Here is a 16,499-nt window from a genome sequence, read left to right on the forward strand (position 1 = left end):
TGATAATAGTGTAGAATATAGCTTATTCATGTTACATCTTAGCCTACAGGAGCCTGATTTCTGCACATACAACTCATACACACACAGCTTTTCTCTCAATATTCCCATATAAGCCAAATTAATTGCTCATTTGTCAGTACAAGTCATGTTAGGACTGGGAAGTTCATGAATTATTTTTACACAAGATTACTCCATTTTAGAATTAGTGCCACCTTGATAAGGACACAGTGGGTACCATAATAACTCAATGCCTTACATAGTCTTTAATTTTCTTATACGGATGTGACAGCGCGTTCATTCACTTCTTCTGGAGAATGGAATTTCATGGACAGAATAAATGGAGATTGAATTATTCGTTATTACATTTTATCCTGAGATTACATGAACTAGCAGAACAAATACAATATTTAATAGTGTCCGATTCATTCTCCTCTGGGCGCTGACATCGCACTGATATTATAGACTTCATAATGTGATAGATTCAGGCCTCAGCACCATAATTGGTTCTTCTTCCAATGAAAATGCCAAAGGAAGAAAAAGGCAACATCTAAAAGAAAAATGGAAGAGTTTACGATTACACATTATATTAAAGTACACATATTCTCCATTAACTAGTTACTTATTAGCACACATATTAGTAGCATATTGACTTTAGAGCACTTAATAATGCCTTGTTCTTCTTGACCATATTCCACAACTACAAAGCCATTAACCTCGTAATTACAGTTTACTGAGAGTAAGAAAGTTGTTGTACATGAATTGTGATCTTAACAACATAATCCTAACCCTTACCCCCAGAATAAGGCATTTATAATTGCTTTATAATGATGAATAAAGAGCAAATATGCTACTACTATGTATGCTAATATGCAAACTGTTTAATGGGGGAATATGTGTACCTTAATACAATGTGTTACAGATTTTACTTTTAGCATTAATGCATTCGTGCATTGTTGTGGGTGGTAAGACTTCTCCTGCTCTGACTCCTAATTGCCGTTTGGAGATGTATGATGCCCAAGTGCTGTTTATTTGACCTTTCGGCTGAAGGTGCGTTTGTCTTGCAGCTCTTCTTGGCCATTAACTTGACCACTGGAGTGCGGGTCATGACCTTCTCACTGTGGTTTATATCTCCTGTGCTGATCCCTTTCCATAGCCACATTTTTCCCTACTTTATTTCCTGACTGCTTCTTGTGCAGATTTCCATCTAGTGCCCTCTTTAAGGACTATGTGCTCATGTCCAAATGCCAAAGTTAATCACAGAGAAGGCTTGGTTTCATTTTGTTTCTCCGTCTCCTTTCCCCTTGTCTCATTTTTGTAAGTATGCAGCCATGCACGGTAGTTGAGTATTGCCCCATACAAGTGTAATACCTGAGTGTTGACTTAATGTCTGGCGAGAGATAAGGTACTCTCGGACTCAATTCCCTCTCCAGAAGTTGGCAAATACTGTATGTGTGATATCCCAGCTGTATACAATTTGAGAAATACGGAAATCTTTCACATTTAAATGCAGGCTACCCGAGACGGTATTCTAGGTGCATCAATAATTCATTTCCTTCAAAAACAGACAGGCAAAAGCCTGGTTTAAGTGTTTGAAGATAAGCAGTGAGGTTGTAAAACAGCATCTGTTCCATCTAGAAATGAAAAAAGAGAGAGAATGAGCTGTTTACAGGCAGCCACACAGGTTCATACCCAGGCAGCTGGCTCTTTTCTTCTTTCCTGTCAGTTGCATCTTGTGGCATTGATCAATACAGTGTCTTCTTAATTTATTTATTTATTTATTCATTTATTTTTTTGGGGGGGGGGGGGGTCATGGGCGACATCCCATAATCATGCCAACATTATAAACATAAGGCCTGAAATAACCTGTTCCTTGAGGCAGTTTTGAATTTTTCACATGCTATATCATAGACAAATGAAAGCAATTATATAAAAGTTGAAGATATATATAGAGGGCAAATATGAGCTTCACCATAGTGCATATTTATTGTAGCAGAGTGAGTGAAGAAGAACTTTACCTCTTATTTATAATCCACAGTCACTTGGAAAGTGGTTCTTCCTCCTGTGTTCTGTCCTTCTGGTACAGTCCACTAGTCACAGGCTATGTGACTTTCTCATTTAGGTGGTTACGTGACTTCCTCATTTAGGAGTTGATTAGTGGAAAATTACTCTTTTTATTCCGTGACAAAATCATGAATTGTTTTTCATTAACTTAGTTCAGCTTACAAAAACCTTTTGCTTGATTCTATCACTCTTATTCATATGCTTCATTGCATTATTTGGTTACTTAAATCCAAACATTGTTATAGCTTATGATATGACAAAAGCTCATTTGTATTACATTACCATATCAGGACTGGTTGATAAAAAGTCCTTTTACTCAGTTCTTTTGTGTCTTAGCGGAAAAGGGATCCCAACCTCTTTTGACAACTTATATACTGATGAAACAAAGCAATGAAGTAGATGAGGTAAAACATTATATGTATTCTTTGTACTGTACTGTATTTGTGAAAAAAGGATTTATTTATATGTTTACAGGTTTTCATTCAGTTTGTGATAGAAGCGAGAGTGGGAGGGTTTGTCTCATTTCATTACTGAGAATGGACTGCTCTATGCAATCACTATAAAAAGAGAGACTGAGTCATGATGGAGATCAGACAGGTCCATTTTCGCAGACTGCTAATTGTGCTGTATTGCCTGTAGACAGATTATATTTAGAAATTTTTCACTGGTTTGGTCCAAAACTCGGAGGAGATGGCCAGTGGTTTTTCTTGTTAACTCAAACACCAACGTTATTGTCTCCTCACAGCGAGAACAGCAGTTCTTTAGAGGAAAGTACAGGGCAACACATTTAAAATTGTGCTAAATGATGATGTATTACAGAAGTGGCCACAACAGCCCACATATTAATGTGTTAGTCGGGGTTTAAGCACTGACAAAGTGAACAATTTTACCAGGCAAATAACTGCAAATAAACAAACTGAAGCACAATTTAAGCCTCATAGCAGATAAAACTGCATCTGTATAGATGATATAATGAATAAATAAAATCCCATTGACATACTTCATTTTCAGGGTCCTGGCGTTGTGCATGCTGGCTCATGGTCACTCAATATGATCCTTTTTTCTTAAAACACCTTCAAGGTTTTCAAAGTTTAGGCAAACTATACCATTGTGTATTTCAGATTTTCAGTCACTGTTTTTTCATTAATTTCAGTACAGTTTGAAAATCAACTTGAAGAGAAATGTGGTTTCCTTAGATAATAAATCACAGTGAGCAACATGAGGCTTTGTTTGTTTGTTGTTTTGGGGATTTGCACTTTGATGCATTCAGTAATGCAGAGTATGTATGCCTTGCAGTAAATGGACTTAAACATGAAATAAATGCTGGTTTTGTCATTTAACACTTCCTATTGTGGGTGCAGTGATACCCATGGAAGACCATCCTTTCAAACTCACTTCTTTTATCCATGCTCTAAGAGCCCCTGGGGATCCATGGTCTTTGCAAACTACTAATTATGTAAGTCTAGTATATTTAAAATTGCTGATCACATTTTTTTTCTTCATCTATAACTTCTTTTTGTGTGTGTTTGCTCACATGGTGAACTATGATTAGAGAACAGTTCCAGCAATTGTGGCCCTCTGGTCACAACATGGTATGTAAGATCAAAGGGTGTTTTCATGGCGTCAAAAAAATTCGACTGCAAGCAAAACCGAGATGGTCTGTGTGTTCTTGTTGTGTGTGTACAACAAGAAAGTCCAACTGAACACCACAAAGTGTATGTGCTGTAATATTTTAGACATAGGCCTTTAATTTGTGGGAAAATAGGTGGGTGGAATCAAAAGAAAATCTACAAAGTGAACCATTCCTCCATTAAAGACACAGCAGCCTTTAACACAGTTCTCAAATGTTTCCAGAATGTATGACTCAACAAACTCACCTCCTCTTTCTCCCTTTCTCCATATACCCCCTAAATCTCCCTCTTTCTCCGCTTCTCTTACCCTTCTCCTCCCTTTATCTTTACTAAACCCCATCAAACCCTTCATAAGCTTTGATCAAAGCCTCCAGCCCATGTATTTGACAGCTTGCATACATAGTGAATTACCATAAACTGGCAAAAGCGGTCATTTCCCCAACTTATTACCAAGCTATACTCCCCAGGAGGCAATTGAATAGAGATTGATGTCTTAGTAATGGTCATTCAGGTATCAGTCTGCATTAAGGACTGCGAAGGGGGAGATATCCACCCTGCAGACCCAATCTGATAAGGGTCATGCTGGTGGAGGGTTTAAATTGATCCTATTTGAGAGGAACACCTGCTGGCTTGAGGACAGAGTCAGATGGCTGATTATGTTGTGGTTACTTTAGAGTTTAGCCTCCTAATTTTCACTTGCAGTAACTTTGATCTACTTCCACCATAACTCCAGTTTTGTTTGATTAGAGAATATTTCAGTATGGCAGGTTGTAAAACCAGTAAAATAAACAAGACTGCTAACTACAAACTCATTGTCAAGATGTTATGGATAGAGAGTGCTAAGAAATCATATTGAAAATATAACATGCAGCTGTTCACAGCTTAATCACCCAATTAGGGAAACTTATGTATCCTAAAATAAAACTAAGCATGTAACTGGAACACTTACCACTTATCCCCTTTCAGTAAAACAGCTGCTCTGAGCTGTGCCCAGAAGGTTGTTGGTGCCTTTCATGAGAGCAGCCCATGGAGAAACCTGTAGAGAAAACCATCACGTTGAGAGCAAAGAGGTATCAAAGAGCAGACAAGTAGCAAAAACCTGTGTGTGCAAGATTCTGGAGAGGCCATGGAGAAAGGTTTTCAGCTCTCAAAACCATCACATGACAGAGGAAGTGAAGGCTTTGCCCCAGTCTGATATCATAAAGGGTGACGAGTCAGACTTTGAGAATCTCCTGATCCTGCCTGCCCTGCTCTGTGTGGAGATGCATCTCGCAGTTTATGATCTCTGTATGGTAGAGGTAAAAGCTGTGTCCACACGCTTGGCATTTGTTGGTGGTTTTCATGTAGACTATCAAGGTTCAGACAAGGGCTGGAATGTGGCCTTTGTATTTTGTCCCGTGCTCCGATTGCTGATGCCATAGTCCGTCTGGTGCACAGATAAGATGAGTGTAAAGTGGTTGGGTTGAGGTTCATTGCCTCAAATTGTGAGGCGACATCGAAACTAGTGAAATTCCCTGTCCTTATTTGGAGAAAGTTGTTGGTTGTTCCTCGTTGCCTGTCAGCAAGCAAATTGGTACAACATCCGCAGTTATTGTACATAACTATAGCAGTGAAGGGGGAACTGAGCCAGAAGGTGAACCTCTTTGTTTACTTGGGAAAAAAAACCCTTACATTCCAACCCTCATTTATGGTCCTATGTACTTTGAGGAATGAAAGAATTGCAAATGCAAGCAGTCAAAATGTTTCCTTGGCAGGGTGTCTGGGCTTGGCAGGGTGAGCAACTCAGAGTTTCAGAGACATCTGATCAAGATGCCTCCCGAACTCCTCCGTGTGGAGGCATTCTGGGCACATACAACTGGGAGGAGACCTGGGGAAGACCTGCTGGAGGAGTATGGCACATATTAATCTAGACTGCATTTGAAGGATGTGACTGGGTTAGTTTGTGTAGTTTGCTGCCATCACTCTGCACTCAGTGAAGCCATTGAAAGAAAGGATGGGCAGATTAATGGTTAGATAGAGGGATAGCTGAAGAAATACATTCTTGACTCATGATCAAATACCAAAGATTGCAATCAAATAGGCTTTTGCATCATACTGAATACTAAAACACACTTTTTCTTGATTGCACGCTGTTTATCTTCTTTAGGGGATGAACTGTTGAAAGTGACAGACAGGAGCTGGACCAAAATGATAGATTACAGTAAGTCCTTAACACCTGGCAATCAATTTTCATTGTCACAGAATAAAAGAGAAAGGCATGCACATTAACTTCTTCTTTCTTACCATATCAGATTTCTCGTAACTATATTTCATATTACCTAAGACATAAATCAAACTATCACTAAATTCAGTTTATGGATTTAGATTCAGATTTAGATTAGATTTATAGATTTAGTTTCCTCCTCTCGAGGATGCCATTTCAGCAGGTAAAACATAAATGTATAACTACATATGAGGAAACCACAGCTGAGTGCTTATACATTGACCAGTCTTGACACTTCAGCACATCACTCCTCAAGACTGATTTAAAAAAAGATTAATTCCTCTGACTTGACAATGGCAGCGGGCTCTAAAAGCAAGCGACTGGTTCATCAGCAGGTGAAAGAGGCACAGTAGTTCAGGCACTGCTGTGGACACAAAAATTCTTTGGTTATTGGAGAGAGCTTAAATCTGAAAAGAACGATTATCTGCAAAAGAACACTTGACTGCCTCAGCCGAGTTATTCTCACAGGGCGAAGATGAACGAGCTGTGCCAGGATTTGCACAAAAGCTGTTCTCCATTCTAAGACGCCACATGGCTTACCTCAAATTATCCTCAAATTTAATATACCCTTTCCTAATTGACCTTAACAATTAATACACCTAAGAAAATAGCCAGAACAGTTCAGAAGTAGGAACATTTACTGCAAAGGTTTTAAAGAAAATGCTTAATTGAAAATATCAGAAATCTGTTTGGGACAAATTTAACAAATTAATTACACAAGCCAAGCCACCATGGCAACAGGACTACAAATATTCTCGTGAAAGAGCTGAATACACAAGACAACTGACACATACACACCAGTGCGTAGGATGGAGTGTGAGGTTGCGGGGGGATAAACAGAGTGAGGTGGGTGCTTTGATAATGGATAACTTGCAGAGAAAGAGGACTATGTGAGGACATGAGAGACAGGATGAGGGGAAAACAAGATGGTGGCGGGCATGCAGCATCAATAGGAGGGGGCATCAAATAAAACAGTCCAATATAATGTTGCTGTCTGTCTCTCAGTTACTCCAGGAACTCTTTGAACGCGAATATGTTTTTGGGTGGAAAAAGGGACAAATGTTGGTAAATGGAGACAGCAGCAGTGGCAGCAGCAGCAGTCCAGCCAGTCATTGAGGTGCACCCACACCTTATTAACCTCGGCCTTTACGAGTGTGATTTGAGAGCCGCCGTGGGAGGAACCTTGTCGATCTTTGTGCCGGCGAAGTGGGATGTGTGTCAGTGTAGAAAGCCTCTTTCTGTAGACTCTGAGACAAACTGTTGCACATGTACTGTGTTTCTCCGAGGGAACTATCGATTCCTGTTGGATGTATCCCCAAAAGGGAAGCCATGAGTGCAGAACGCTTTATTTATATTGCATGCATGACAATAAACAGATTGATCCTTCTGCTTCTTGTTAGAGGCTGAATGTTGTTACAAAGTCTCAAGAGTCTGTAGGGATATTACTGTTGGGTAAGTTTAGCAATTTTGTTTGTCCAAAGCACAAATTTGACAGTTGACGTCTGAGTGGTTATTCAGAGGGTGAATCTTCCTGCTAAAACTCTGATGTATCTAACTTGACAGTAAATAATAAATAAGTGTCTGAACTGAATACAAATATGGTTGCCTCATTTTTAAGTAACACTGAAGTCCTCAGTTTGACATCCAGTGTTGCTATGTAGGCTGTACTTGGAGTTTTTCAGGAAAGCTGTCAAGTCCATTTAAGAAACCAGAGTGTAATTCTAGTTAAATTTTGCACATTTTTTTTTTTTTTTTTTACAATCAAATCTGCCTCTCACACAAAAACAACAGTTTATATTAAGGTACACATATTCACCATCAACTAGTTGTTTATTAGCATTTATATTAGTGTCTCATTGGCTCTTTGTTAACCATTATAAAGCACTTATTATTGCCGTATTTTGGGAGTTAGGAGGTTGGGGCTATTAAGGGTTAGGTTAGTAAGATCATAATTCATTTAAGACCACTTCCTTACTTACTATCAATAAGCAGTAATTGGGAGTTTATTCAGGGAGAACTCTAAATTAATGGCCTAGAGGTTGTCGAGTGTGGTCATATTCCACTGCCTGCCCAAAATAAAAAAAACAGGTGGGAGAAACACCTGTGCAGCTTAATTAATGGCACGATCTTGAGCACAGAGCTCATCTCAATGTGACGATGCTTTGTCATGCGTCTGTTCCCTTTCTCCCAAGATGACAGAGGAGGAATGCTCTCTCTCTGTTGGCTTGGTACTCTCGGACTCCATAATTACCTCAGGTTGAATTTAAACCAAATGTTACACCACCTGATTTCACTGAATATCTTCCTTGAGGAGGTTTGGTGGTCGGTGAATGCTTGCAGGGTTAACACAATGCAACATCAGAGATCACTGCCCATCTTTTGAAGTTTAGAAGTTAATAATTTAAGTGAGCTCTCAGAAAGAAACACTCCAAAGCGTCTCAAATTGTTGGGTGTCCATGCTAGTGTTTCAAGTGACATAAGATGCCAGCAGGGCACAGCGGCACACTGAGTGCCCTACCTGTGTAAGTCTAAAGGGTGTTAGGTTCAGTCCTTTAACTTTAATTTTCAATGCTGACGGCCAGATTGAAGACTCAAAAGCTGCCACAGAGAAGCTCCCAGCACAGAGGGGAGTTGATGATGGCTGGGCAGTGTCATTTGAGACCCGTAATTGTCGTGTTCAGGTTTGTTTTTTTTGCCAGTGCTGTGTCCCCTAGAGAGACAGAAGAGGGCTCACGGGACACAAAACAACAGATGGCCACCTTTCATCTAAACAGCGAAGATGAATCAAGAGGCAGCGAAAAGTATAACAAAGTTGTTTTACCACTGGAGAGACGCTTTGGCCCTGAAGATGAATAGCAGCCTTCAGGGCCACACAGAAACTCAGAGGTAAGTGCTCACAAAGAGACAGAGCTTTGAAAACATCTGCTTCTTGATGTGTGCTTTTTCATTCACATTATGGTAACACAACACAGTGCCCATAAGTTATTGAGGCACGAGTGAGGAACTACCTGATGACTCTTTAATGAGTACTTCCTAAAATGACTGATTGATTTGAGGACTAGATAATGATTTGAGTTATGAGAGAACAGACTGTGAATCAGACCACCCACTTTCTTAATGAGTCATCACTGAGCTTTACTTGAGGGGACACAAAAAGGGTTAGTACTGGTCAGATAAGCATAAAGGAATGGGGGACTACTTGGTAACTACTATCACTTTAATTGAGGCATCACACAAGAGCAGTCCTTGACTTCCACCGTGTGCATAACGTTCCATAAGCAACATGTGTACAACAGAGCTAATCGCTACCATTCTAGTCAATGCCTGCAATTCCATCAACGCATAGTGTCTCCATTTCAGACGTGTACCTCTGCTCTGCTCCCTGGAGAAAATGCACTGAGTTTATTCTTTTACGGACGACCCGTCAGTCTGCACAGAGCAGATCGAGGGAGACAGGAAGGCCAACACCAGAGTGTTGTAGTGAATCTGGTAAATTTTCAAAATAAAACACCCTGTGCAGACACCCAATCATACATCAATGCTATTAAAACAGGCAAACCATTTAACTATGAAGACTACTTGCCCATGGTGGAAACACAAATATAAAGGAAAATTGACCAATCAGCAAGTTCACAAAATAGGGCAGGCAAAATGCTCTGCTGCTGAAAGGGTTTGCAACAAAAATACGTTGCATACAGAAAGTTGCTGTTACTCCAATTCACAGATGCTCATGAACTAATATTACCTACTGAATCATTAATATAGTATCTCTCTGAAATGCTCATTCCTTATTAACAATTCACAGTTTTTTCAGGGAGCATATTGTAAAGTGTTACCCACATTATTAATATTTACTTAAAGTTTTGGACATTTATTTAGTCATTATTTTGATCCAATCAGCTGGCTCCCAACTAAAACACCAATGGGTCACGCCCCCCTCGAGCCAACATGGATGTTGATTGATAAAGATACAACATAACTGCCTGTTAACTCAGAATTTGATATTACAGCGTAATAATCTTGAATAATGCTAAAATTTAATGACTAAAGTATGTTTACCGAACACATTAAATTTGATTTGATTTGACTGCGGCATATGTTATGTCAGACATTATGAATAAGTGGCTGCAGTGCATCAGTTTAAAGTTCCTCTCCAGGCACTGATTAAACCCTGAAAAACATCTCTCTTCGTCAAAATTATGTATTCATACATTTTTTCCATTTTTTCCTTAAATTGGGTTAGATGTACAGTGACTCTCCACCTTTGCCTTCATGTAGTATGTACGGATCCAACCCCTCTGCTGCTCACTTGGTGTATATTTTTCAATCAGTTCTGTTTGTTTTCCTATCAAAGTGTTACAACAGTTGTCTTGATCATTGGTTTTCTAAAACATTAATCCAGTCAATATTTCTTAATTGGTTTTCAAATGCTGGCATTTTGTTTTTTGGGAACGACTGCGCTCCCTGATTTTGTCCACTGCTAGACGCTGTTTTAAGAAGTGTCTGCCATGAAAGAGTATGCCCCCTCCCCCTACCCTATATATTATACTCTCTGCTCACGTTTGATATTGTATTCCCTATGTTCAAGTTTCAGATCGTATGGTAATACATGACAGCTCACCATGTCATTTCTTTGCAACAAAAACCAGAACAGTATTGACTGCTTATTTCACTCGTAATATGTCATGTAGCATATGGAAAACACCAAGTGGGCATGTGAAGAAGGTTAAAAACTTGATTTTCACTGGAGAGGGTCTTTATCACTCTCTTTAAGATTTAGTGTTTTGACCACACAGGAACACTGAGGCCTATTTAGAAACCAGACTGAGGAACGAAAGATTTCCACATTCTATTCAGAGGAGCCTGCGGGTCAATCAATCTAATGTTTGATGGCAAAAGCTGATGTTCTTGAAATAAAATATGAGAGGGGTTGGACGTAATATTACCTGCCAGAGACGATATTCTTTTAGTATACACAGCTTGAAAGCTCCACTCAAGCGTTTCACCCACAATCTTTGAGCAGATAAGTAGCAGTAACCATTACTGTATGTAAATATGCCTACTGCAAATAGAGGAAGTTCTTTTTTTATTTTTGGCTTCATCGAAAAGAACCAAAATATCTACAGTGTGCCTGGAATTATGGGCTGAAAAAATACTCAAACATTTCCATATCCTTAAGCCTTGATAGCCTTCGAGTTACAGAGGAGGTGTGCCGCTGACTGTTAAATGTGCTCAGGCTTGATGCACAGCAGGTGTTAGCAAGGCAGCCTTTTACCATCTGTATAACACATTAGAAATCATGGCGTTCTGCATTAGCTGGACAGCACCCGTCACTATATTCCGCTGGTGTTGGCCCTAACCGTGTTCACGTTATTCTCAGTTAATTGCATCAGTCTTAAAGACTTAGAAGCCAGAAGACTCTTTATTGCTCATTTTCCACATTGTAATAGGAACTGGTGTTTCTGCATATCTTCTCTGGATCAACATGCATTGATTTTTAACAGAAGGGGGAGTCAATAGTACAGTTTGGTGTGTGCATTATGCTCAGAGATGAGAAAAGCAATGTTTAGTAATGAAATTATTATTAAAGAAATGTGAATAAATCAAAAAAAAAAAAATCATACATTATCTTAGCTTCCGTTATTTAAAAAACAAACTAAAAACAACGTATTTCTGTTCGCTGCAGTGTCTTTTCAATCATCTTCAGTACTGTGTATACATGTGTGTGCATGTTTGATTACGTACACCTTTCATATTCAGGACCAGGGGGAGTTACAGAGGGAATAAGAAGTATTGGATGTTTTTAATAAGTATTGAATTAAATTAAATCAATGGAAAAAATGGGAAAGTGAAGTCAGAGCAATGAAAAATAGTGAAAAAACAATAAATCTAAGGCATAAAATATATGCATGCGCACACACACACACACACACACACACACACACACACACACACATATATATATATATCACTGAGGAGGGGCAGAAAGAAAGGAGAGATAGTGAGAGAGCAGATGAGAGGAGTGGAAGATATAGTTTTCATTTAGTAGTTCAGTCTTCAAAGAATTGATTCCCCAAGGAGAACTTGCAGGGAACTAATAGCTGTGAGCTTCTTTGAAAATTAGGCTACTGCCAGGGTTTTGATGACAAACCCAACAGCCCAGTGTGAGAGAAGACAGGAATTACACAAGGTGCTACTGCCATAAATATGTTAACTAAGAAAATTATGGGCTTGGCTGTAGATTGTGTGCATGTACAGTATATCCCTCCACGTGAAGTGCATCCCTGAACGTTTTGTGATCATATTGTGTGGTAAAAATCATGCTTGTTTTTGTCCTCCAATTTGATGTTATGCAAAATCAACTTCAAGAATTGTAAGTGACAAGAAGAAGACACAATGATTTATTGACAGGGTCAAGGTAATAAAAAAGTGGGTCAGTCACGCTTCATTGTCGTGTGAGTTTGGTTGAGAAGAAAACACAGCAAATGCAACCCCTCCATTAATTAAGCTTCTGAGCAGTCTTTGTCTATTAATATAATAACAAAATCCTCCTACCAACTCCGTACGCCTCCACTTAGTGAGAGATATGTCAAGATACAGTAACAGACAGTATTGGTGATGAGAGTGCATTTTCTGCCAAGTAAATGAGACTAATTTCCAAGCATATTAAATCAATTAGGGATGCAAATCTCTCTCATGATAATGTTTATCAACAATGAAGCTATATGAAGGCTGCAAGCCCACTGGGTAACCATTATTCTTGTGCTCTCACTTTGAGAAGCCACGTACATTTGAAATGGATTTACAATAACACATTCAATTTTGACATTAATCTGCATTCAAGGATTAATTAGTGGTTTCAAAAAAATCACATTTTTACCTCTTGAGAAAAAAAGTTACAACAAGCTTTTCTTTTTAAGTGAAGAAAGCCAACAGCACACTTAACAAATTTAATGGATTATTTCCAAACTTATGTCAGTGTATTTGTCATGGTTCACAATACTTGTCAATGTTCTCTGTATGGTTTCGGATGTCAGTGGGTGGAGAAGACTACAGGGAGGCAGCGGCAGAGATCAACTTTGTTTTTCTCTCTCTGCCGGAGGGCATCGCTAAAGCAGTCTGCTATTGCAGTTGACAACTGTATTGTGGAGAACCAATGGATCACTCTGGGTTTTATGACATGTTGTCAGAGTCAAAGTGTAGGTTACGTGTATGAGCCAAAGTCCATCACTGAAGAACTTCTTCATGGAGATGCAGATAGAGCCACTGAGAGCCAACAGGTGGCTTGTATTGACTTGTATGTGCGCTCCACCACTGATTAAATACTTTATTACTAATTTTGCAGCATGTATGTTACTTTTTTCCCCTAATCAAACAAACGTCGCCATCATTCCATTAAATGTTACGTCTGTTCTGTTTGTCTTCAGTAGCTCAGTATAATAAGAAGCTATAAAAGACACATATACGTCACAAACCCACTGCAGTCGATCTGAGGGTTTGACACGCAACGCATACTGTGTGAAAGTAGCTCTCTATCAGTTTGAGGGCTGCCAAAGAGGTTTATTTTAATGAACTAAATGTCACAATGTGCCACTTAAATTCTCTCTGAACTCCTTTGTTTAAGCAAAGGATAAAAAGGTCTGCTAATAAACATGATAGAGCTGGTGACAGCGGTGACAATGCTGCTCTTATCTCCTCCTTCCTGAAATCTTCGACAGAAACCTGACCAAAAATCCAAACGTTTAGTCAATAATGATGCAGCTCAGGACCCCAAAGTAGAAATGATGTCTCTTGTGAACTCAAGTTCACTCTGCCTTCTATGTGCTCACTGAACTATTTACGCTTGGTCCGTAGGCTGATCAAAGGCCTCAAACTTGAGATGGTTTTAATGAGAGCTTCTGGCAGCCAATTATTCAGAATGACCTAATTGCATGGGATACTTCTGCCACACACACGAACACACGCACACAGCCCTCACACACAGACAGAGTTATGTTTCCATCAATTCAGATGACATTACATTGACTTATATTCATTTCCTGGAGACTTACCCTAACCGTGACATTCCCTCAAGGAGGACACTCAGTCCAAAATATGTCCCCTTGCTTGCTTGCTCGTGATAACTAGGAAAAACAAACTGGATGGATCAAGCAAGACCTACCCAAGATTAGAAGAAAAAACACAGATCTCCACATTTTCTGTACAACCTTCATATTCTATGAGTGACCTCTAAATGACTTCAGCTTAATACCTTCTTCTTCAATATTCTCTTCTAAATGGAAGAAGATCACAGGAACCCCCCAGTGAGAACATGACACAGGCAACCAACTGTCCAATGGCTGAAGTAATGGCTGGAGAGAAGACCAGGTCTCCTGATCTTCATGAATCATGCCCCAGTGTAACCTCTGTCTTGCATGGAGTGTGGCATATATTTTCAATGAATTTAGGCCGATTTCTAAGCTTTCACTAATCAGAACCATCACATTGTTTATCAGAATAACCACCTGTAGAGATTGCACCAATAAAAAAGTTCTTATCATCACCATCATAAGATAATTCTCTTCTACGCTACCTCGAGCCTGATGGATAAGCCTGAGATGGGCTATGGGAATCACCAAGTCCCAATCCAAAACCTACTGACTGCAAAAATCTATCTATGGTGGGTTTATAGCATTTGCTTTTAGAGCTAAACTCTGTTAAGTTAGACTGCATTTCCTGAACCTCTGGGAAGGAGAGCCTTGAAGACAGGAATTCAAGGTAAGGTAAGACATAAATATAATTCAGTTTATATACCTTACTGGGTCAATATAGGAATGGAGAGCTGCTGATGACGTGTGTCATGCGTTGTCTTTGACTCCTCATTTCTTCTGCCCAGTTGGAGGGAGTTTCAACTATCCTAACCTTAACCCACGTCTTCGTCTTAAAATTGAACAGCCAAGTTATGGGGACTTGCCATTTGTTCCCACGATGCTTGTGTGAAGACATTTAAGTCCCCCATAACATGAGTAATACATACACACACACACACACACACCTCCTCCATTCCTTTTCCCTCTGCTGCTTTCTCTCTTCAGTGTTTATCCATCTGTCTCTCTCCTCTGCCCTTCTCCCTCGGCCAGATTTCCTGCCTGCTCTCTCTTTGCAACATGCATGATTGATCCGATCGAAAAAAGCACAGCTGCATGTCAAAGAATAACAAGCCTATATATTCCAAACCAATTTACCTGCTCCTTGGAAACCCCCACTGCAGCTGTTTAAGTAGTTTTGCTGCACTTGATTAAACTAAGAGGTTAAAAAAAAAAACACACACTGCAGCAACATGGTGGTCAGGAAAATAACAAACAGTGTAGTAGCTTATGTTTTCAGCATTTTGAGTTTAAGTTGCATGGAAGGAGCATTTTTATGATGTCTCGCTCTCTTGGTTCAACGTATTTCTGAATGAGCAGGTTAGACCAATGTGGGAAGGGAGCATGTTTAACAAGGAGACAGTAGACTGCAACAGTAATGTTAATTTTGTTAACAAACACTGATGATAAAAACTAACAAGGACATTTGACTTAATAATAATTCATTTTCCACCACAGTCTCTTGCTTCAGTCTGATTGGTTTGTTGATCTGAATTTTACATAAAACCAAAAACTTCTGTTTCCCTGTTTCTTCCACAAGGTCATGCAGTCTGTATTTACACTCGTCAATTTAACAATAGTGAGAGACGGCGGTAATAATACTTAACATCTGATTTGTAAATTTCAATTAAAAGAAATATAATTCTTTAATTGGAAAATCTCCTTTATTGCTTGATTTACTTTATTCCTACCATCAGAAAAAGACTGTACAAGTCTGACTTTCATGGGAGGTGTGCAGAGAGGAAATCCTCACTGTCAAAAAAACCAAAACCAAAAATCAGGTCCACACTGGAGCTCTCCAGAGAACACATAGACAGAGACCAGGCCTTCTGGAACAATGTGCTCAGTACAGATGAATACAAAGTGGAATTTTTCGGGCACAGTAACAGACGACAAGTTTGGCTAAACTAAAGACGGCGTTTGAGCACAAGGACCTCATCCCAACTGTGAAGCATGGGGGTGGAAATGTCATGGTTTGGGGCTACTTTGCTGCAGCAGGGCCTGGCCAGCTCACCATCCCAAAATCCACTATGAATTCTTCATTGTATCAGAGGGCGCTTGAGGAAAATGTGAGACCATCTGTCGAAAACCTGAAGCTGAAGCGGATGTGGACCCAATGACCAATGACAATGACCCAAAACAGTCCAGTAAATCCATGAAGGGATGGCTCAAAAGGAAGAAACGGAGAGTTCTGGAATGACCCAAGTTAAAGCCCAGCTCTTAATCCTATTGAGACGCTGTGAGGTGATTTGAAACAGACTGTACTTGCAAGAAAGCCCTCAAACATCACACAGCTGATTTTTGCATGGAGGAGTGGAGAAAACTTTCTCCCAGCCAACGTCACAGACTGGTGGGCAGTGCAGGAAACATCTGAGTAGAAACTGGCATCTTTGTTTGTTTTTTTGTTAAATAAATGTT

This window comes from Chaetodon auriga, chromosome 15 (assembly GCF_051107435.1).
Source record: "Chaetodon auriga isolate fChaAug3 chromosome 15, fChaAug3.hap1, whole genome shotgun sequence".
Classification (NCBI taxonomy): Eukaryota; Metazoa; Chordata; class Actinopteri; order Chaetodontiformes; family Chaetodontidae; genus Chaetodon; species Chaetodon auriga.